Source organism: Ambystoma mexicanum, chromosome 10, assembly GCF_040938575.1.
Source record: "Ambystoma mexicanum isolate Mex_15411 chromosome 10, UKY_AmexF1_1, whole genome shotgun sequence".
NCBI classification, from domain to species: Eukaryota; Metazoa; Chordata; class Amphibia; order Caudata; family Ambystomatidae; genus Ambystoma; species Ambystoma mexicanum.
In genome coordinates this window covers 486994620-487019458 of record NC_090932.1, presented here as the reverse complement: position 1 = coordinate 487019458, position 24839 = coordinate 486994620, and positions in this window count along the sequence as shown.

Below are 24839 nucleotides of genomic sequence, written 5' to 3'. Positions count from 1 at the left end.
AATTGTCAGTGGATGCACCATCCTCACCATCCTGCTCACGCTCACACTCCATACTTTCAGCACCTCTCACACTCACCAGACTTTTGGGTGCTTCTTACTCATGGTGGCGGGACAGCCGCCTGTTTCTTATGGCATAGCTATTTTTGTACTACACTAATTTTAAGTAATGTAGACACAGAGTCCCCATTTGCCGTTCCAGTCCAGTGCAGGCAGACTGCAGTAGACTGTACTTTGTGTCGCACTTTGCACCAGCGATGTTGTTGAAGGATCTGCCTTACTTCCAGTTAAAAGGACCAAACACCATGAAACACCAATCATTAAAGTACACGTCCTGTTCCACAGTATTTCAGCAGTAGACTGTACTTTTGTGTCTTACTTCAGAGTCAGAGTCAAACATAAAATAAATGCCAGGCAGTAGCCTACTCCAGGACACTTTTCCAATGAGTAAGCAAAATCTCAGGTGTAGACAGACAAGCAGGCGGAACAGCATAAAGCAAATAGGAGGAGCAGGAAAACCTCTATACTTGATAAAGGCATGTCCACACCTTATGAACATCAAACAACTGAGGTCTCTTCTGACACAGGTACTAGAACTGTTGTCAATATGGAAGCACAATACACCTAATAATCTGTCAATATTACTTTAAAAATGTTGCAAAGGGGAGAGACCAGCCGACTCCCCCTAAATAACTTAAGCCTATCTTGCTACAATCAGTCAAGTTAATTTGTGAAGATGTTAATGCCCCTGCACTAAAAGATATTCACCTCCCAGCTGTAAAATTGAATCATTAACAATGCCAGTGCCCCTTATGATCCACCCATCCACAGCACCAAAAGTCAATAGCTGCCCCTGCCACTAACATACATGTAATAATGTTACTAGCCATGCACACGGGCGCCAAGCATAACAAACCTCCACTCCTTGTTTCTAAGCTCTGTAATAGATGTGCGGTGTGCACTGAGGCAGCATGGCCACCATGTGCATTGCACATGCTTGGTGGCCCAGTTTGGCTATGCAGTCTGAAGCGTGGTGTAAACATCTTTCAGGAGCATCTCAGGAGAAGTCATAGGGTAGCCCCCCTTACTTTGTGCTTCTGACAGTCATCAGTCAGGCCTAGCTATACCACAGTTAACTCTGCCAATCTTGCTTTTACTGTGTTGCTGCCTATATTTGACATATGATGACTGTTTTATTTCTTTGGCCTCCTCTGGTACTATTGACTGTTACTTCATTCAAAGTACAGCACACTACTCACGGGGTGACTGTGCACTAGCCTCTCCTAGGTAAAATTGAAGCCCATTTTTCTCATTAAGACAGGCTCATGCAGCACTTCTTGCTGGCATACTCACACAGCGCCAGGCCACTAAGCTAGAGAGTGTGGCAATGTCAGACAATAGATTGAGGTACAAAAGAGCTAAGCAATCCACAGTCCAAGCTCAGTCACCATCAATTCCTCTTCGTGTTAAACAAAAAGTCCCAAGTTCTAATACCTAAAATGGGTTTATAGTGATAATATCGAAATACATAATGTCGAAAGTCAAAATGTCGAAAACATAATGTCGAAAAAAAAAAATGTGAATGTCTTTTTTTCTTTGTTTTTTGTTCGAAATGGGGGGGTTCCCCCCACCCCTCCATTTTTAATGTTTTTGCGGACCCCAAAAAATACATGTAAATAAACAAATAAAGCATTCGAATTTTAATTTTTGACATTCTTTTTTCTACATTTTTGTAAATCGACATTATGTTTTCGACATTATAACTACACACCCCTAAAATGCACTGCATGGGCCGAGACCACTTGTTAAGTGTTAAGGGAGACAATGAGATTAATGCTTTGGGGAATGAGACCATAATCTTCTCTGCAATTTGTTCTTCTTGTTTTTCATATTTCATGTGTTTCTCCCATGGTCTCCCTACCCCCATGTCTCATCTACTGCCCACAAGCATAGAAAGAGCTAAGCTCACAGAGCAAGACTGTTAGGCTAAAGTACTGCAGTTATTAGATCCTTGACACTAAACCTGATTAGAGCGGGTATGTGCATGGAGAGTAATGCTGAAAGATAATAACAGGGGATCATGGGATAGTGTGGGAATAAAGAAGAGCTGGTAAATGTTTGAGTGGGTGAAGCGGATGGAGAAAGGTGTCCCACTGCGAGGAATTCAAAGGGATATTTCGGGAAATATAGTGTGCACCTCACCTTTGATTTGATATCTCTCTCGTACATCCTGAACTCTAAACAGAGAGAGAGAGGGAGAGAGAGAGAGAGAGAGGGAGAGAGAGAGAGGGAGGGAGAGAGAAAGAGAGAGAGAGAGAGAGAGAGAGAGAGGGGTTTAAGACTGGATGGGCATGAATGCAGAGGAGTGTTTACAGACATAGGCCAGATACTGCGTTGGCCAGCATCCAAAATCACTCCAATATTCCACGCCTTTAGAGAGAGGCCAAGGAATGGATGATCTGGTAAATTCAACAACCTCAACACAACTCCTCCAGAAACAGATCAAGAAGCACAGAACTGGTCACTCCCTGTCTTGAACCTTTCAAATGTTGAGTGGGTGTTGAGTTAGGCAACACATGCAATTCCAATAAGTGCATCCATTCTTAATTAAGGGTGTGTAATGTCTAACTTCAAATCTTGTACTATTCATCAAACTCAAGCGTCAACATACAAGATATTACCCACCTCGAGACTTGATTGTTCCCTGGTGCTTCAAATGTGTTCTATTGAAGGCTTAGAGGTTCCTCCTAGGGATCCCTTCACCTCCCGCTCCAAGAGCCAGGACCCAAAGGAGCCCCCAGGGAAAACCCCCAACGGGGGGGGGAACCCTGTGTTGGGCTGCTACGGTCCGTAGAATCCTGGCCACAGCTAAAATGATGTTCCTCAGCCACAGGGTAGTTGGTGATCGTCAGTGGAACAGGAAACTGAGTGTAGTAATACAAAAGGTAACAGGCTAGTAAATACTTGAGAGTAGAAAGGATAAGGAAATGAGAATAGGGTGGAAGCAAGGATTACCTGGGTGTTATTCGGTCAATCCTAAATGTAAGAAAAAAGCGGGAAGAGGCTCACTCCTAATCTAAAAGAGCTAAAGAAGGATAAGGTCATTAATCTTCAAGTTTTGTGCAAGTGGCTTTGTCTTGAAACACAAAATGCTTCCCTTACCGCCTGGGCCAATAAACCGAAGGAAAATCCCTTTCCTGTACTTCCGGGTAGGATCTCCTACTTCTGGTGCAGTGGCTAGAATAAGAAGTGCTACAGGGAAAATAGGATTAGAACAATAATAAAGAATCTCCAGAGAATGATTGACAAAAGTGAAGGGCCGTAAGAATAAGTACGTAGTAACGCACCTGATAGAGTCGCTGAAGAGACTAGCAGAACCCGTAAGGGTGGAAAGACCATTGGCTGGAAGCCTGGTGGGTTTCACTAAGAAGAAAATAAAGAACGTCACAGCTATTAGAGATAACAGCGTAAAGAAGTGAGGAAAGTAAGTAGTAGGATCAGATTGAAATCTAATACGAACTTACAGAGCGTACAGCTACTCAGAAAGAGAGAAGCAACGCACGTTGCCACAGGTTGAGTGTCCGGATATACTGTGCGGAAGTCTGGGGGCATGGCCAACCTTCGGTTGAGATCCGGTAAAAACGCTGGAGCGTTACAGCTCGTTCCGCAAAAACCCAGAACAGCTCGCGCAGCGTACGAGAGTCGGGATATAGAACCGACAACCATTTTAGGTGTAACAGTATGCCCCCTCTTAGGTTTAATCTCCCCTGGTTTTCCAGGGTGTCTCTGATGAAAACGTTTTATCAATTGTGGTGCATGAACCGCAGATTTCGGTTCCCAGGTTCGATCAGAGGCGGTGTAACCTTTCCAGTCAACTAAATATTGGATTCTCCCATGAGGAAGGCGGGAGTCGCAAATGTCTGAGACTTCATACTCCGGTCCTGTAGGTGTGATAACTGGATCAGGCCGAGTGGAGATATGGGGGTGGAATGCACTCCGTCGGTCTGGTTTCAATTGAGAAACATGAAAAACTGGATGTATGCGTGCCCATGTCTTAGGAAGTTTCAGTTTGAATGCTGCAGTTCCCATGGGAGCCACCACCCGAAAAGGACCCATAAATTTAGGTGAAAGTTTAGAGGGTCTCAGATGTCGGGGAAGAAACCTAGAAGAAAGCCAAACCCAATACCCTGGTTTCAATCCTGGCGCAGGGGTTCGATATCGGTCTGCACACCGCTTCACTCTGTCCTGGGTGTTCTTCAGAGCTTCCTTAGCAATCTCTTGGCCATGGTGAATCTGTTTTAATAAAGAGTCGAAGTCCAGAGACTTATTATCCTCTGTTCTCTTCACTGGAAATGATGCTGGATGAAACCCATAGGTACAATAGAATGGAGATGTCTTTATAGCAGAGTGGTAAGAATTGTTGTAGGCATACTCAGCAAATGGTAACAAATCCTTCCAATTGTCTTGAGCAGCAGAAATGTAATTCCTTAGGTCCCCTTCCAGAGTCTGGTTCAGTCTCTCCGTTTGGCCATTGGTTTGCGGGTGATAACCTGAACTTAAAGCTCGAGTAATCCCCAATCTTTGGCAGATATGTTTCTAGTATCTGGAAGTATACTGGGATCCTCGATCCGAGATTATGGTTTCAGGTAAACCATGTAGGGAGTATACTCGAGAAATAAAAGTACATGCCATCATAGCTGCCGATGGTAATGCTGCCAGTGGTAGAAAATGAGCCAATTTAGTGAACGAGTCAATAACTACCATAATGGTTGAAGATCCTCCTGAGGGTGGTTGTTTGACTATGAAATCAGTAGAAATTATTTGCCAAGGTCGCACAGGTAACAGCATCTTTACGAAAGTTCCAAAGGGAGAATGTCTAGGACTTTTGGACTGTAAACAATAGGGGCAAGATTCCACATAGCTACGAATGTCCTCCTTGAGAGATGGCCACCAAAAGTATAGAGAAATTAATTCAAAAGTGGTAGCATAACCACGATGGCCAGCCGTCTTAGAATCATGGCACATGCCCAGCACTTCTTATTGTAATGATTTTGTCGGTACGTAAGCTTGATCACCCCTGAAATAACATCCTTCCTTTTTAGAAAGGGTGCCTTGTTCATTCTTTGTGAGTGACTTTAGGGTGGAAGGACCAGAGTGTTGTTCCAGACGTTGTACGAAATTTGGGTATTTGACCAAACTCATAGCTAGACAATGCATTCAGGTCTAGTTGACCGATTAAAAAAAACATCCTTATGAGACAGGGCATCAGCCTATAAATTATTCCTCCCAGGAATAAAGGTAAATATAATTCTGAAAGGGGAAAAGAAATGAGCCCATCTAGCCTGACAGCTGTTACAGGTTTGAGCATATTGCAGAATCCGTAAGTTCTGGTGGTCTGTTCTCACTTCTGTAGGATGTTGTGCTCCCAACAGTAAATGCCTCCATTCCTCGAAAGATCTTTTAATCGCCAGCAATTCTTTTTCAAGAACAGTGTATTTCAGTTCTGCCGGTGAAAGAGTTTTGGAACGATAAGCAATGGGTCGTTCTATATCTTGTTCATCCTTTTGTAAAAGGACTGCTCCTAAAGCAGACTGAGATGCATCTGTTTCAATGATAAAACCCTGGGATTGATCCGGAGTCTTTAATATAGGTGCTGTGGAGAAACTTCTTTTTAAAGTGTCAAAGGCCTTTTGTGTCAATTCGGTCCAGAGATAAGGAACACCTTTCTTCAGAAGGTTGGTAAGGGGCTGAGTAAGAGCAGAGAAGTTAGGTATGAAACGACGATAGCAATTAGGAAATCCCGCAAATCTTTGAATGTCCTTGCATGAGTTGGGAATCGGCCAATCTTTAACAGCAGTAACCTTTTCAGGGTCCATAGCAATGCCTTGAGCAGACAAAATGTAACCCAAGTATGTTACCTTAGGTTGGTGAAAAGAACACTTTTCAAAATTGCAATATAGATGATTATTCAGTAGTCTTTGTAAGACTTCTTTAACATGAATCTTGTGTTCCGAATTATTCTTAGAAAATACCAAGATGTCATCAAGGTAAACTATGACATAATGAAGCAGCAGGTCTAAGAATAAATGGTCAATAAATCGCTGGAAGATCGCTGGGGCATTGGATAATCCAAATGGCATGACTTTATATTGAAAATGTCCAAAAGGGGTCCGAAAAGCAGTCTTCCACTCGTCACCCTTTCTTATTCTGATGAGATGATATGCGCCCTTAAGATCCAATTTAGTGTAAATGCTTGCTCCTTTGACGGCTTCCAAGATATCTGGGATGAAAGGCATGGGATACCTATCTGGAATGGTGATCTTATTTAAACCTCTGAAATCAATACATGGCATAAGCTCTGTAGAATTCTTCTTGGGAACAAAGAAAAGAGATGCTGCTGCCGGTGAGGTGGATTCCGTTATTAATCCATTCTTTAGATCAGTGTCTAAATAGTCTCTCAAAACCTCCTTCTCTGAAGTGGGCAAAATGTACATCCTGCCAAACGGTAGTGGTTGTTCCGGGATAAGCTCAATGATGCAATCATCTCTCCGGTGAGGTGGTAGTTGAGTATATTCCACCGGGGAGAAAACTTCTGAAAATTGTTGATATTCCATAGGGAGACCTGCTACAAAACTAAGCGATGTTACCGGTCTGCATATACTCTTTCTGGGGGCTTCAGCTTGAGGATAGGCTGCTAAAGACCCCTCCTCCGTGTGACCGATACAATGGGTTAAACAGAATTCTGACCCCAAAAAGAATGAACCAGCCGTCCAGTTTATGAAAGGATTATGCTTCCGAAGCCATATGGGATAATGAGCTGCGCTTATGATGTCCAAAGTAATGAACTCCTGATGAGTTGCAATAATCATTGATATCGAGCCAGTTTGACTGATAATAGGGCCGGAGATTAGAGGGCTACCATCAATACTCTCTACTGGAACAGCCTCTGCCTTGGCAATCCTGGGTATATGATGTTGCATAGCCCAGCCATCATCAATAAAAATTCCAGCTGCGCCACAGTCCAGTAAAGCAGATACTTCAGGTAGAACATGATTTCCAAATTTCAAAGTCACACGTAACACCAGCATATTCGTGGCGGTGGAGTACTGCCTGGAAAAGTTTGCAAAAAAGGTAGAGGAACCTGGATTAGAAACAGTATCCCGGACTGCGGTTCCTTCTACGGCCGGGCGTTGGCGTTTCCCGACCTTCGTGGAGGAGCCACAGTACACTCTTGTACCGTGTGCGTATTAGAACCGCAATACATACATAGCCCCTGTGACCTTCTGTGAGCCCTTTCTTCTGGAGGAAGGGGCCCTCTCCCTGTTGCACCTAACTGCAAAGGATCGTCAGAACTTGTTCCCTTATTGGTAGACACAGGAGCAGAAAAAGTACGAGTGAATCTTCCTTTACGCCTTTCACTACTTCTTTCCTTCAATCTGTAGTCGATCTGCATAACCAGTGTAATAAACTCAGTAAGGGAGGTTGGATGAGGTACTCTAGAAATCTCGTCCTTCAACTCCTCTGAAAGACCCCCCCGAAACAAGGTTACTAGGGCATCATATGACCAAGTTGATTCACAAGCAATTTGTTTGAATCTAGTGATATACGTCAATATATCCTGACTTCCCTGTCTTAAATCTAGCAGATGTTCCTGAGCCGCAATTCTTATCTCTTGTCTTCCGAATATTGTCTTAATACTGTTACAGAAAGCGGGATAGGAGTCAAGAATGATGTTATTTGTCGTAACCAGAGGAGTGGCCCAGGCTAGAGCCGGGCCCACCATTTGGGAAATCATATATCCAACTCGATCTCGGTCAGTATGAAAAAAAACATATTTAAAGGAAAACTGAATAGAACAGGCATCAAGAAACTCCTTAATCTTGTGCGGGTTTCCATCCAAATGACCCCCGGGCAAGGGCCCCGGAGGGACTTCAGAACAATGAGGAACTCTATTTACAGCTGCCTGTTGAGCTGCATATTGAGCTGCCTGTTGCTGATTCTGTTGCGTCTGCCGTAGATTGGCATTTTCCTGCTTGAGGTTCTGAACCTCTGCAGTCAAAGACTGTACTGCAGTTATCAACTGTTGGATCTGCTGATCCATGATCAATAATATACTTGTATGATGACCCTTAGTTCTGGGCCAATCGGGCGTTGCTTGCTGTAATGTCCAACTTCAAATCTTGTACTATTCATCAAACTCAAGCGTCAACATACAAGATATTACCCACCTCGAGACTTGATTGTTCCCTGGTGCTTGAAATTTGTTCTATTGAAGGCTATGAGGTTCCTCCTAGGGATCCCTTCACCTCCCGCTCCAAGAGCCAGGACGCAAAGGAGCCCCCAGGGAAAACCCCCAATGGGGGGAAAAACCTTGTGTTGGGCTGCTAGGGTCTGTAGAATCCTGAGGACAGCTAGGATGATGTTCCTCAGCCACAGGGTAGTTGGTGATCGTCAGTGGAACAGGAAACTGGGTGTAGTAATACAAAAGTCATTCCTAAATGTAAGAAAAAAGCGGGAAAAGGTTCACTCCTGATCTAAAAGAGCTAAAGAAGGGTAAGGTCATTAATCTTCAAGTTTTGTGCAAGTGGCTTTGTCTTGAAACATAAAATGCTTCCCTTACCGCCTGGGCCAATAAACCGAAGGAAAATCCCTTTCCTGTACTTCCCGGTAGGATCTCCTACTTCTGGTGCAGTGGCTAGAATAAGAAGTGCTATGGGGAAAATAGGATTAGAACAATAATAAAGAATCTCCAGAGAATGATTGACAAAAGTAAAGGGCCGTAAGAATAAGTACGTAGTAACGCACCTGATAGAGTCGCTGAAGAGACTAGCAGAACCCGTAAGGGTGGAAAGACCATTGGCTGGAAGCCCGGTGGGTTTCACTAAGAAGAAAATAATGAACGTCACATCTATTAGAGATAACAGCGTAAAGAAGTGAGCAAAGTAAGTACTAGGATCAGATTGAAATCTAATATGAATTTACAGAGCGTACAGCTACTCAGAAAGAGAGAAGCAACGCGCGTTGCCACAGGTTGAGTGTCCGGATATACTGTGCGGAAGTCTGGGGGCATGGCCAACCTTCGGTTGAGATCCGGTAAAAACGCTAGAGCGTTACAGCTCGTTCCGCAAAAACCCGGAACAGCTCGCGCAGCGTACGAGAGTCGGGATATAGAACCGACAACCTTTTTAGGTGTAACAGGTGGGAATGATATAAATGTCAATCCCTTTGCTAATTTCCCAAACCTTGTGTTCCTGGGAACATGTCAGTATCCATCAAGTCTGAGAGATGGAAGTTACAGTTTCTTTGTTAAATCATTTTCCCCTTTCCAAAGTAATTGTACCTATCCACTATATAAAGATATCTTTTCATGCATGCTCTGATCCACTGAGCACATCCTAAACAGGAGGTGAAAGGCTCTGCCACCCTGGTATAGCCACCTCAGCCCATACATTCTTGGAGGGGGAGCCTTTATATCATGTGACAGTCCTCTGGACCATCCAGTTTGAGAGATGTGAAGCTGTGTACCTATGTGCTAATTCTCGAAGTCTATATTGTTTGACAGGTTTTCTGCCACTAGGTAAAAATTATGGTTTTATGTAGAACGTTCTCCTACTGACCTTCTGAGACCTGTGTAGATGTTTTTATTAGCCAATGCAATGATACCATGCCAAGAATCAATCTGCCCCTATGACTGAAAGATAGTTTGTGGACTACATCCCCTCCAAGTGATGATTTGTTATCCATAGGCAAACTCCTGGAGTCCATCAAACATTTGGGTGACAGCCTATGGGATTGGTGAATCCCCTTAGCTCAGGCTTTACGCAGGTAAACACATATCTCCAAAACACTTACTTCCTATGTGAAAGACAATCTTCACTGAATCAGTCCTTCCTACATGTCATGTACTCTTTGATCTTTCCTGCAGGCTTAAACCATATTGTCACTCTATACAGCTATTTAACTTTGCAACTAGAGAGTAATTTTGTGAAGGAGTGCTGCTAAACTGCTGCAAGGTCACAATCCTAAATGTGCAGCTAGTAATATTGATCTCCCTCCAAATGTCAATGGTGGTTGCTTTTCTGTTGGATACAGCAGAAGAAATGGTAGACACAAGGTCTACAATATTAAAATATTACAACCTTTTTAATGCTCAGCTAATAGGGAGTACTTCCTGGGTTCCCAGGACTTCAAATCAGTCAGACACCTAAGGTATACATATTCACACATTAGGTTCTCAGTACACAAATAGATCACATTCATATTCATAGTGTAAGTCCTGAATGTCTAAAAGGCCAGCGACAACCTGCAAAGGACTAGTTGGACACACGATAGCCAGATGCATAATTGGACACATGTTGCACTGTCCTAAATCAATATTTTTCTATAGCAAGCCAATTGTCACTCAAAGGGGGTAAGAAGTGGGAAGTGTATTGATGTGCACACGTCCATTAGTTGATTGTCTTGTCCATTCTTGAACATCAGCTGCTACCACTTCTGTTGGCAGCTGTTCTGGCTGTGCTGGTGTGTTTTGCAATTTCCCTGCTCGCTCCACTTGTGTATTATTTGTGCACTTGAGCGTGGACCTTTCACCTCTGCAGCAATGTAACACTTTCATTTCCCCAGGAGACCTGCCTTTTCTGCTTCAGAGCATCACTGTTTCACTAACAGGGAGCAGGCTTGTTTCCCATCAATACTCCCCGTCAGCATTGAAGATTCTGCAAAGGGTATCATTAGGAAAGTGGGACTGGCTGTGCCCCCTGTCCATGTTCCTATCAACAGACTAAAAAGGTTTCTTCCTAGTGCACTTCACAATGGATACTTCTTTCCATTTAATCCATGTTAACCATCCTTGAACATTGCTCACCTTTCTCTAAGAAGAGCTCTAGCATATGATTACTACGTAAGGTCTCAGCTGCGCAATCCATAATCTTCCGATTGTATATTTACAAACCCCTATCCAGAATTGATTGCTTTTCACTCTTTTTTTTCTGTCAGTCATTTTAGGTCTGACTTAATTGAGCTTTAGACATCCGATACCTCTAACCTGATGTAAAAATACAACTCATATGCAGTAGGAGTGGGAAATGTTGCCAGTTACATTCCACGATTGCTCTATCCTCCATGTGTGTTGCAAGTTGGTATATGGTGAGCTACTTCAAGAACAACACATTTTATATGAGTGTTGCAAACCTGCTTTGTATGTGTTTTTGTATTCGAGTAAGAGAGCTGTTAATGTGAATTGTTTTGCATTTACTTAATGATATATGTTAAAAAAAATTATGGGCCTCATTACGAGGCTTGCGCTCCTGTAATGAAGGGTGCCGGTACAGGAATTGCACCCTTCATTACGGGATGCCTGATTACGAGGTCCCGTAGCGGGACCCGGAACAGACGTCTGGTAAAACCAGACGTCCTTTCCGGGTCCCGCGAGGGGACCAAGGAGCTAATAACGGGCCCGTTATTAACAGGCACTTTATTAGCTCCATCCCCATTCCCATTGAGCCCTATGGGGGCTCAAATGGGAATCGGGAATGGTTTTGTGCATGAGGAATTACCGGGTCCTCCAAGGTCGGAATGACCTGGTAATTCCTCATTCAGAGAATCCGGTACTGGAACCCGGTATGGAGGCGGCATGGCTACCTCCATACTCGTAATGAGGCCCTATGTGTGTCAATGATTTTGCCCTATGAAAGGAGAACCTGGACAGATGAGGCCAGGGTGAAATTTCCCTCAGCAAACCTGAATCAACTTTATTTCATAAATGCAGAACCTTGGACGAACCTATGGAAATGTCTGATTGAAGTTTGTGCACATGGCTTAAAGGGGCAGACTTGTCTGGAGCTCCCCTTCCGTCTCAGGCAGCTTTTAGAGAGGTAGGGGGTTGTTACTAGAGGCAGGATTAGGGTATTCTGAGAAAACCTTTTAAAAAAAGAGTGCATTCAGAGAAGTTGTGTGAGGAAGGGTAGAAGTGACTGGGACTCAGTCAGAGAGTGTGATTTAAGGTTGGTCTTGCTTACACAGTGCTATGTGCCCCTTTCAGTGGGTGAACAACAAAGGTGCCATCCCTAGAGCTTTGGGGAGGTGGGTGATACACCACTTAGTGCCCATCTCTTGAGTAGATTGGATGATTCACATGACATTGGGTGACACCTGTGAGGATAAACCAGAAATGGTATGCTATGTTATGTTATTGGGCATTTCTACAACACCTTTTCTACCATTGATATAATCATAAAGCACTGTGGGGTGAACGCCCTCGGGGACCATAGTCCAGGTCAGTGGAGAGAGCAGGCTAGCAGTAGTGCTTGGGTGCACTCTGTATGGATGTCAAGCCATTACTTGGTGTTATGTAGTTTGTTGGGAGGGCTGATTTTGTGGGGGGGGGTCAAAGGCTAAATCGGTCCTTTGCACCTTTTTAGGGGAAGAGCCAGGATTTTAGTGCTTCCCGGAATGCCATGTAGTCTTTGGTGTGTCAAATGAGAGGAAGCACTGAGTTCCACAATGTTGGTGCCAGGGTTGAGTAGGTGGACCCTCCCATCTGGGCTGAATTGGAGGCAGGGACCACAAGGAGAAGGGCAGTGCTTGAACTTAAATTGTGGGTCGGGTGGTAAGGCGTAATCTTTTCTTGTATGTCTTTGGGGTTGGCTTTGTGCACCGATCAATGAGTAATGCATAGGATTTTGAAGGTGGCCCTTCGCCCAATCAAGATCGAGTCGTGGGTGCAGAGATCAGGTGGGATGTGATCCCTTCGTCCTAGTGAAAGGAGCAGTATGTCGGATTAGCTTTGCACTCTTTGGAGTTTGTTTAGTTGGTTTGCTGGTGCACCCATGTAAAGGGAGTTTGCTTAGTGAAGTCTAGATATGCCAATTAACATAATTCCAACAAGTATATTGGGGTAACTGAGGCAAGAGAAGATGCGTTTCAGATGCCAAAGGTGAAGTGGCAGGATTTGGATACTTTTTCAATGTGGTGTGATAGAGGTAGGTCAGATAACATTGTGCAGCCAAGGTTTTTGACAGTGGTCGAGGTTGGGGCTGGAGGGGCGAGGAAGGGTGATGAGGGAGACGGCTGAGGGAATTGAGCTGTTTTGCCACGCACAATGCTCTCTGTTTTCCCTGGGTTCAGAAGGTGATGGTAACTCATCATTCAGCAGTCAATGTCTGTAAGACAAGCTGCTAAGGTAATGTGAGGATCAGAGCTTGGCTTGGGAATCCTCAGGGTGATTTGTGTGTCATCAGCACAGTTATATCCGGTGTGGTTGTGAGAGCAGATGAGCCCAGGCAGAGGGGTCATGTAAAGGTTGAGAGGCAGGCACCTTGGGGTACTGCAGTGCTTACTGGGTGTGCAGTGGAGAATAAAGGAGGGAGGTAGGTAATGGCTGTCTGTTAGTGAGGCATTAAGTGATTCAAGTGAGTGCTGAATCTCAGATTCCTAGGGAGTTTAATCTCTCAAGGAGGAACACATGGTTAACAGTATCAAACGCTGCCAAGAGATCAAGAAGAATAAGTGCTGCTCATCCTTCACATGCCAGATAGAGATCAGTGTAGTTTCTGTTCAGTGGCGAGGAAAGAAACCTAATTTCATGGGGTCTAGGAGGTTGTTGGTTTCCACAAAACAGTGGAGTTGGGAGAATGCAGTGTGGTCAATGAGCTTTGCCAAGAACCGGGTGTTGAAATGAGTCTGTAGTTGATTGGTTGGAGAGGGTTGAGGGATGGTTTCTTTAGAAGGGGTTTGACATGCACGATTTTGAAGGTTTCTGGGAAATTTCCAGAGGTAAGGTCATTAAGGATGGACCTTGCCAGTTCTCCTGCATATGTGGAGGTGAAGATTTCTTTGAGGAGAGAGGTGGGACAAGATTCAAGGGGTGAGCCAGATGGTAGGCTGTTGGATAGTAGTTTGACGAAGTCCTTGTCTCGAGATGGGGTTGAAAGAGCATAATAGAGGGGTCTCGGAGTGCAAAAAGGTTGATTCTAGAGGAGTGGGTGTTGGGCAGGTGGTGAGGTTGGAGAGATGGCATTGAGGGTGGCCGTCCTGTCGCAGTCTATTTTGTGGAAGTGTTCATAGAGGGAGTGTCAGAGAGTTTGCGAGGGGGTTGTCAGGGCAGAGGTGCAAGAAGGGTTCAGGAATTCTGTGATGATCCTGTGGAACTCTTTGCTGCTGCTTCGTCAGCTCAGGATTCTTTTATTGTAATAGGTGTTTTTGGCCTTTCACATCTCTGATTTCTAGTTTTGGTGATGGTTGGCGTACACTGATTTGCTTTGAGTGGATATGGAGGCTTGCCATTTGCACTTGAGGGAGCGGCTTCAAGCTTTGAACTCCTTCATGTGGGGGTTGAACCACTTGGGGGTCGGTCCAGGGGGCCTCTAGATGAGTCGGAAGCAGTGGGAGAGCATGGACAGGAGAGAGGGATTGACTAGTAGGGATTCACAGTTAGCTGTGCAGGGCTGTGTTTCGGAGATGGTGATGGATATGTGTGGTTTTTGGAGTATGGGTACTTTGTGCTTCCTCTAGATGATCTGTTGTGGGTGATGAGTGAATTGTCAGGTGGGAATGTTTTGTGTGTGATTGCTTTGACATTGTCTTGGAACCATGTTTCAGTGATGAACATGCAATCAGGATTGTCAGAGGTTTGGAGATCATAGATGCTGTGTTTGTTTTTGGCCACAGAATGGGCATTGCTCTGGAGGAAGGTGAGTTTGTGGTATGAAGGCATCACAGACAACAGATTAAATTTTAGTCTATACACTTGTATTAACTGAAAATGCAGGATGGTACAAGGCGTGACTTGCCATAAGCTAAGGTGGGATTTCCCTACCTAAAGGAAATTAAGGATAGTCTGTGTCAGGAAGTCCAAAGCAAATGTCTGTCTGTGTTCAAAACATATACTTGCCCTCACAACTAAATGTATATAATGTGTAAGGATGTCAGCATCAAAATAAGTAGTGTTCAAATAAGAGTTTAGAGCTTCTTCCAGTGCTTGGCTTGTTCTCAGGTTTCCCTTCCCTGAGTTCAAGATAGGCCATAAGACACAGGGGTTCCCTTCCCCAAGAGTTCAAGTCTTTCAGTTTTCCAAAACAACACAAACCTTGGGACACTTCCAAGCTCTTCGGATATTTTTACCTTTCACCAGTTCATATATTCAGTTCTGTTCTTTGATTTCAGGTTACACAAAATATTCAAACACAAGCTTCTTTCTGGTCGATTTCATTGGCTTTTTCATAGAGGTGTGCACTCAGTCTAGCCGCAGTTTTTGCGGACCGCACAGTCCACCCATTACAGGTCACGCAACCAATACAACTTGTTTGCTTCCTTTTCACCGACACGTTGCAACTGCCTCAGCTTGATAATGGTGCTTGATTCACACACACATTACATCCTCTTGATGTTTTATTGTGGCTTGGTTTACCACCAGGCACTTTGTTGCACTTTCTTATATTTTCCTGTCTCTTCCGAATGCTTGTTTCTCAAATCATAAAGTTCCTTAAATTCTCTTGACCCTTGCCAATGACTGTTCACCAATATTTCTTCTGGCTCTTGCTAATGCTGTGTTCTCACATTAGTCAGTTCCTTAAATTCTCTTGGCACTTGCCAATACTTGTTCAGTAATGCTTCTTGTAGCTCTTGCCAATACTTGTGTTCTCCTATCATTCAGTATCTACTATCAATGAGTTTCACAAACTTGCTTTCACCCAGATCGGTATTTTAAAGTGCTTATTCTCATTTTCATTTGGTTTGATATTCAAAGAAATTATTGCTTTCATTCAACTCAGTGTTCATTGTGTGCTTGCCTGCCAACTGAATGTCCCCCCTGCTTGGTTGACTCAAAGGTCGAAGCTTGCAGCATTTTAACAAGGCCTCCTGCCACCACATGCCCTCTTTCTCCCTTGTGCAATGCATCATTCAGCCTCCAGGCGGCTCTCTGTGACTTTGTTCACCCAGCAGTGCTTCTCCTGTGACTCAGGGCTCATGTGACCGCTGCACCTGGTCACACCAGTTCTCCTCTTGCGGTCTGCCACCAGCTTCCACTGTCATTCAGCTTTGCTTCCGCTGGATACCCTCTGCATCCTTCAAAGGGTCTGAAGCTCTTTACTTGCCTTGCTGCTTTTCCAGAGAGGTCTGCTTTCGTCAAGCAGTCTACAGCCCTGCTTCCACAGCTGACTCCATTTGCACAATACTTCTGGCTTTTAATGTTCACACCACCATGATTGGTCCAAACAGGACTAGACCACTCACTGTTAAAATGGGACCCCTGCATTACTCTTGCTGGCCTCCTCCTCGTCCCAGTATACAACTGATGACTGTTTGTGTGTGTTAATAAAGTGAGGATGTGTTTCTCTAGTTGGTCTCTTCCTCGTCCCAGTACCAAACTGGTATTTCTTGCGAACGTTTTAGGGGAAACACAGGAAAATGATGGACAGTAGCCTATGAAGGCTTGAGGGACAGAAGACTAATTAGGAAAGGATTTAGGGGATACCATGTCTCAAATAAAGATGCCTTATCCCAACTCGCCAAATCTCCTTCACCCAGATGATCCTCCATCGCATATCCACCCCTAGGGTCAGGATCCAAGGGTACAACATTCATTCATCGACAGTTTTTTTTTCAATGGGTATTTTGACTATGTTTATTTCTTTGAAAAAAGAAAAAAAAACAACCGAAAAGAATATGGGGAGTGGGTGAGGGTTTATATGGGGTAAGGGTAGAGAATATAGTAAAACTAATCTGCTAGGGGGTTTGTTGGGGGACCCCCCACAAATAGTAAAATACAATTTTCAGTGGGTTTTTCAGAAAAGAAATTCAGAAAATAACCCTAAAAAAAACAAAAAACAAGTCAACGAATGAACATAGAACAGGATCCAAGAGCGATGGCCTTTCCCTGGCCACCTGAGAGGAGGATACACAGGAAAAAGAAGTGAGAACGCCCTCCTGTTCCTCGCATAAGGAAGTAGTGGGTGGTGCTTTCCCATGAGTGCGGGGCTGACAGGACTGAGGTGGTCAGTGTGGCTGGTGGGATGGTGTTGGTTACTGGGAAGGACAGTGTGATTGGTCTAAGTGGTTTGGTCGGTGTGACTCGAGGGATGGTGTTGGTTAGAAGGTAGGATTCCGTTGGTGGGAGCGGAGAGTGTGGGTGGTGGATCGCGAGTGTTAAGAGGGAGTTGGTGTTCACAGGTCTTCGAAAGAGGACTGGTGTGGGATGGGAGGTTAGGTCGGTAGAGAATGGCTCGGAGATCAGGTGGTAGCAAGTGGAGCGAGGGTGTTCAGTGTGGCAGGCTTGGCGCTGTTTGGGTTTGGTGCCCAGAGGATGAGCGAGGTTGTGGTGTTGGTGGTTGAAAAAGGAGGGGGGAATGGTGTGTTCAAAGAGGGAAGTGGAAGACATATGTAACAAAGGGGGCATGAAAGAGGGGGTAGGAAAGGTATTGAAGGTAAACTGATGCAGGGTAGGAGAGGCTTGTAGAGTTGAGGGCAAGGGGTGATTCCTGCCTCTGTGTTGTGTGTTTTTCGGTGCTAGAGGTGTATGCGCAAGGGTGTCGGTTTGCGGGGAGAGGGTTCAGGCAATGGTTAAGGAAAGGGCAAGATTTGCCATACTGAGAGAAGGGAATAAAGTGTCAGGGACTAGTCTTGTGTTGATGGTCGGGGTGGAGGGGTTAAGTGGTTGAAGTTCAAGTTTGTCGAGGGAGGTGTTGATGTGGCTGGGGCAGTGGATGTTCGGCCAGTCGTGCTGGTAGGGGCACAAGTGGTGAGCAGTGGCAGTGGGTTTTGGCTGTCACAGCACTGCTGGGATTCCTTGGAAAGGGGGTGAGAGAGGGAGTGGGACAGGTCACAAGTGAACAGGATAGTGGGTATGAAGTTGGAGTGTGGAGAAGGTGAAGGGGGTCTTCTGGAATGTAGGGGAGCTCCCCTCATATGAGAGTTTGGTGATGTGTGCTGCAAGGAGGTCCTTGTGGTTCTGCTTATGGAGTAGAGGGATGGGAGAGGAGAGAAGTGGAAGGTGAGTTAATGAAAGTTGGCACAAGGATTTAGCTGGTGGTGGGTGATTGTGTTTTTGGAGTGCCAAGGGGCTCCTCTGGTCTGAGAGTTGGAAGCTGTGAGGTGTGTGGCTGTGGGTTGGTGTAAGTCTCCCGGTTAGGTGGGTGGGATGGGGGTTGCAGATGGAGGGGGTGTGTGCAGTGGTAGTTGAGTAAGGAGCAGGGATAGGGTGTTTCTTGGTGTGCCAGAGGGCTTCTCTGGTCTGAGAGTTGGAAGCTGTGTGGTGTGTGGATGTGAGAGGGTGTAAGTCTACTGGTATGTTACGTAGGATAGGGGTTGGTGGAGGTGGTTTAGTAAGGGACACGGTTAGGCTGTTTCTTCGATTGTGCTGGTGGCGGGCAGTCTTTTTTTGGAGCACCAGAGAGCTCCTATGGTGGTCTGAGAGTTGGAAGCTGTGCAGTGTGTGGAGGTGGGTGGGTGTTAGTCTTCTGGTAGTGTAGGTGGGATAAGGATGTTGGAAGTGGGGAGGGCGTGGGCAGAGGTAGTACCCTTCTCGAGTGGGTGTTGGCAGTCATGGTGGTTTTGGAATCTGGCTTGGGTGGGTGACTGGGGTGGTGGAGGGATAGGACAGAGGCGCTAGGCCACCGAGTTTGACAGCAGCAGTAAAGGGAAGAGTGTCTAGATTACAAATCTAGCAGTAATGGGAAACACCTAGAGTCAAAGCACAGTGGTAATGGGACTACAACCAAGATTTGAAATATAACAGAAGTGGGAAAACACCTTGAATTGAAGCAAGCAGTTCTGGGATAGACCGCCTTGAATTGAAACATAGCAGTAGGGAAGAAACACCCAGGATTGAGGCACTGCAGTAGTGGGATGGACAACCTAGTATTGAAACACAATAGTAACAGGAGAAACACCTAGAGTGGAAACAAAGTGGTAATGGTACAAACCTAGGTTTGAAACACACCAATATTACCTAGAATTGAAACACAGCAGTAGTGAGAGAAGTTCTTAGAGTGGAGACACAAAAGTAATGGGACAAAACATAGATTTGAAACACACCAGTAGTTGAAAGAACACCTAGAATTGGGGAGACACCGCTATAAAGGGAGAAGTGTCTAGAGTTTAAATACACAAGTAATGACAACAGCTAGAATTGGGGCACAGCAATAAAAAGAGACTAATTACTAGTGTTGTAGTAGGTAGTAAACCTGGTGGGGCTTCAACTGAAGAACAGTGTACCCCCACCCAGACCAGAAATCTCTGATGGCAGCATGTAGGAGAGTCGTGAAGCTCACCTGAATCTGCTGAAGTAGATCAGGAGGGATTGGGGAAGGTGGCGAGTGACATACCAGTCAGTGCCCATCTTAGTTAGTGGATGAGACAAGAGCTATCTGGTGCAATTGAGTGACACCTGCCTTCCCAGAGGCAATTTGGAGGAGAGTCATTCTTTACTCATTTTGCAAGAAGGGAACAGCAGAGATTCAGGGAAGTGACTTGTAACACACCAGTGAGTGATTGTCTATTGAAAATATTGTACAAGACTAATGCCATTGGGTGAGACCTGGGAGGAGGAGCTGAGGGGGACAGGACATCCTGAGTGTATACTGTGGGAGAATTTAGCTTACCTGATTTTGCTGGCCAGAGAACATCAGAGATTCAAGGAGGCAGCACATGAAACATTAGTATGTGTCCATTTCCTTAAGAGAGTGAATGTGACTTACAGCCTCGGGTGACACCTGGGAAAGGAAGGAGCTGGTCATCCCTGATGGCAGTTAATGGGAGAGTCACACTCACATGATTTCGCTAGGAGGGAGCAGCAGAGATTTGTTGGGACAATGGGTGACATACTAGTCAATAATATCTCTTGGAGCAAGTGGATGAGACCGATGCCATTGGGTGACACCTGGGAGGGGGAGAAGAAGGAGTCATGGATCCCTGATGGCAGCCTATGAGATATTCATGCTTGCCTGACTTTGCAGGGAGGGAGCCACAAAGATTTGGGCAGGGGGCATGACACACAAGTAAGTGTCAATTTCTTGTTTGAAGTGGGTGAATGACACATGTAGCATGATATGATATGATAGTCTATTTATATAGCGCCTACACAAAATTTGTTTCAAAGCGCTTCAAGGCAAGGGAGGGAACAAGGGAAAATACAATGACATTCTTACAGACCATGAACTGTAAGGATGTGAAATTAACCATAGTACTTGGCCTGGCAACATTTCAGATAGTGGAAGAGCTAAGACATAGATAAGGAAGGGAAGGGGAGAGTGGGAAGGCAATGGAAACAGACAAGTGACTACCATACTAGGCCTGACAACAGTTCTGGTAGAGCCGGAGAAAAACAAAGGGAGAAGGGTGCAGAAAGGTGGGGAGGAACGAAACAAGCGACTATCGTACTAGGCCGGACAACATTTCAGATAGTGCTGTAGGAGGAGGGGGGTGGACAAGTAATGGGTAGGGGGAGGAAACAGTCATGGTTGCTATCATACTAGGTCCAGGGACAATTCTGATAGAGTAAGTGCATCAAAGAAAGTAAGGGGATGAGGGGAGGAGACAGGAAAAGGGAGAAAAGGGAGAGGAGGAGAGAACAGAGAGTAAGCAGTCAAAAAGAGTGGAGAAGCAATTGCAGACGTCCGTGGTAACACATAATGTTGCAAGCCAGGATACAAGATGAAGTTGGGAACAGAATGATTCAGGACCACCATGAGTACAAGATGCAAAGGAAGTCCTTAATGAGAGTTTAGAAATGTCCATAAAAGTAAAATACAGCATTGGCCACAAGACGGTGATGGTGAAACCAGAATGTATCAGGACAGACTCCTGCAGAAGTAGGCTGGAGGCGGGGAGCAGGGTAGAAGAATCAAGCAAAACAGGCAACCCCTATGTGCAGGAAGGGAGGGGGGCACAAGGGAATATCACAGTGGGAGGAGAAGGGCTGGGGATGGCCTCTGGGGTCAGAGGGAGTAAACACATGTTGGTGCATGCTTACTGCTGTCTGAGCAGGGTGTCAGGCCCTGGGTCCTCCTGGTCTGAACAGGTCCAAACAGGAATTGCCCCTTTCTTCATCAGCCCTTCACTTCGGACACCCGGGTAAGAGACGCCCTTCAGCTAAGGGATAAGAGCAGGAAGGAAGAGGCAGGGCTAAGAAGGTGGGTGGTGCTTAGGCTGGGTGACCTAGATAAACTTGCACCTGCTCTGCATCTGCAAAGAAAAAATGGCTGGAGGGCTCCTTAAGTAGGGAAAAAGAGTGGCAACCTGGAAGGGACCAGGTGGGCGGGGCTTGCTAAATGGGGAAAAGAGGGGCAACCTGGAATACAATTCCATGTGATACAATTTGGGAGGTGGAGAGTGACACACAAGTTATTGCCAATCTTGAAGTGAGCAGATGAGACATGTGCTATCGGATGACGTCTTGGCTGAGGAGTGGGAGTGGTGGGAATCCCAGTAGGCAGATTATGGGAGTGTAATGCTCACCTGATTTTCTGCGAGGGAGCAGAAGAGATTTGGAGAGACAGGTGACACACATTTGACACATTTGGAACAAACCTTTAAGCACCCAAAGGAGCCAAACTTATGGGGGAGAGGGCGATCCTTCATGGTATTTTCCCTCCTGCAAATGCACTTGTTGTGTGCACTGGAGAGGGCAGAATTGCATGTGGTGAATTGAAGGTATCAGAATGTTCAATGCACAATGTAACAAGTCACTCTGGTGTACGTGTACCAGTGTCAAAGAATGCACAGGCATTGCACCATGACAATGAACATCTACCAAGACTGATAGAGGAGTTTGCACCTGCAGTTCTGTCCACACTCTCAGGGGCAGAAAGGGGAGATGTGCAGATCATGGAAGATCAAAAGACACAAAACTTGAACAGCGGGTGGAGATTGAAAATCCCTCTTCTCTGTCAATGCCCCTCCCATACACTGGGTCAAACAGTCAGGAAGATGAAATGGATGACAATCAAGTTCAGGTTTATGTTTAATTAATGTATTTATTGTATTTATTTATATACTTGTTGGAGCATACTTAACGAATTGGCATGTAGGCATGGGTTACAGGAGATGAGACGTTACACAGTAAGCAACAGATAGTAGGGGGTTGAAGCTGGTACTGGATTGGTGAGTTTTTAGTTGTTTCGGAACATGGTGTAGGAAGGCCGGCAGAGGGTGTCCCAGAGCGTGGCAGCAGAACAGGGAAGCTAGAGCCACTAATCACAGTCCAGAGGGGTTCAAGCATTGCTGTTGGAAAGCAGTGATACTGAGAAGGCAGAGGGAAATTGCACCACTGATGAAGAGGCTGTAGCATTAATAGAAATATGCTGCCCCACTTTTACACAGTTTGTTTGAGCAATAGCCTTCCTGTTGCAAATCACAAAGCACACCAATAATTATGTAACTTCTAAAACATCAACAGCACCTCCAGCGCCATCATATCCACATGAATCCAGCTTGTGTCCTACTAGCCCACTACATACGTCAAAAGTGTGACTCTCATTTTCAGTGAATGAACAGCAACCAAATCTGGCCACATGCACTCTCTGCCAGAAAACGGTGTGGTGAGGGAAGGCAGGAACAAACTTGGGAACTACTATCTAAATGGCTCTATATGCATCGGCCTCATGCACAGAGATTGGAAGAAGTAACACAAATATGAGGTGAAGCCCTTCCATTACATCAGACAAGCAACTTGCCTCCAATGGTTCAGACAATAACGCCTGAGAATACTTAATTTTCTATAAATTGTTCTTAGCAGGATGCCAAATTCTACCTCTTGTACCAAAGTGGCACATTAGAGTGATCCGCATTGCATCACAATTGTACAACAAGGTCATGGCCACCATGGTGCAGGTACTTCAGAATTCCACTGAGCAACAAATACTCTTCACAACAGACATGTGGACCACTGATCTGAAAGTTGTCTGCATCGCTGTCACAGCACACTGAGTGACCTTTTCTTCTACAAACATCCAAGAGTGGAGCCAGATTGATTAAGGACACAACATGCAAGAGCAATTGGGTACCAGGCAATCGTGTACATGCAAGGACAGAAGCCACAGGAGGGTTGACACCTGGGAGAAGATGCAGGAGGTGAAAGAAGCATAGCTAAGGCCTCATATTTTGAATTTAGGCGTTGTTGCAACAAACAATGTTTCAAATGTCCTTGCTGCCTTAAGAAATATCAAGGCAATACAAGTTCTTGCTTTGGACATATCTTTCACCTCATGGTCAGAAGCTTTATCAGAATTGCGTGGGGGGTGTGTGAATTGGATTACATTATTCTCTCTCCAGATCTGTTTGACCTTTGTGAAGAGATGAGGGTCATTGATATTGAGTTAAGTGATCTTTGCAGTTAAAGCTCAAAAGTACATGTGATGTGAGAACTACAGAGAATTAATGGTTTAGTGGATTAACAGTGAACACAGGTATTAATAACGTATCTAAGTTTGTGGGTAATGCTTCCACATTTAATAGCAGAATACTAACCTTTATTAAAAAAAAACTCTACATTGGAGCAAAAAGTGGATGGAGTAATCCCACACTGTTTTGAAGTCTTTTTGGATGAATTTAAGCAATCCTCTATGGGCAGTAAGAATAGCTTCCATTCCAAAACGTATTCTTTCTATATATTAATTTAAAAAAAAAGAAGGAATTGAGCAAGGATATACGAGCTTTAAGTAGGAAAGGTTATAGCATGGAACAGTCTCTAGTGGGCTACTAGCAATTGAGACAGATTCAAGAATTGGATCAAGTGCTACAAATATACTCTTGCACATAACAAGGTCTCCAAGATGCTCGAGGTCCTCATTAAAAAGGACATGAGAATGCTTGTGAAATAATTGATGCCCTTGACAAGACTCAAAACTCACAGCAAAGTAATCCCATTAGTGAGGGAGTGTGGGTGAAAAACCTTCAGAGTGTATATACAGAGTCGGATAGAGATATATCATGTACAGAGGCTGCAATGGATTGGGACCTAGATGTCTCATTAGAAGCCATTGGAAGCTTAATTAAGAAAGCATCAAGCACCAGGGTGGTTGGTCCAAATGGTTTGTCAAATGTCCTCTTAAAATCAGATTTAGAGTTGTGGACAAAAATCCTATGTATACTATTCAAAGCTATAGTAGGGCTAAGAATGACACTAACCTCTTGCCGAAAAGCCATCGTAGTTCCTATTTACAAGAAGGTAGATAGGAAGAACCCTTGTAATTACCACCCTTTTCCCCTCCTTAAATGTGAGAGCAAAATCTTTTTGGGACTATTTCTTCATGACCTGACAGATTGGGTGATAGGATCAGGTGTAATTCAGTTATTCAAGACAGGATTCCGGAAGAGTTTGGGCACTGATCTAAATGGCCTTATAGTTAGTTGCCTAAGGGAGGATTTGCTTAGCTCTGGTAGCCTGTGATTGTATATGGCAACTATTAACTATTCACAAGCCTTTGACAGCGTTAACCATAACCTCTTGTGGCACAAGTTGATGGACTGACCCACATCCCCTGCACCTTAATTAACACCCTAACCCAACCCCCCCTTCTACATTGCAACAAAACGTGTTAAAAACAAATTCAATGTAATGGGCCTAAAAGTAATCTCATACAATGTCATGGTGGGATACCAGAACCACTAAGTACATAATGCACAGTGGATTTGGTGCCTATTTCATTTTTTGCAAATGCACGCTAACATGAAAATGTCTGTAACATTGAACCAAATACATTAATTCAGACAGCCTCATGAATTAGATGTTAGGATCGAAAGGCTGTGACATCAGTCCCTCCAGTGGGATTCAAGGGCAGTAGCCATGCAGAAATTTACTCAGGTCTCTGGGTAGATAATGGTTGTGTAAATGCTTAGTTCCCAAT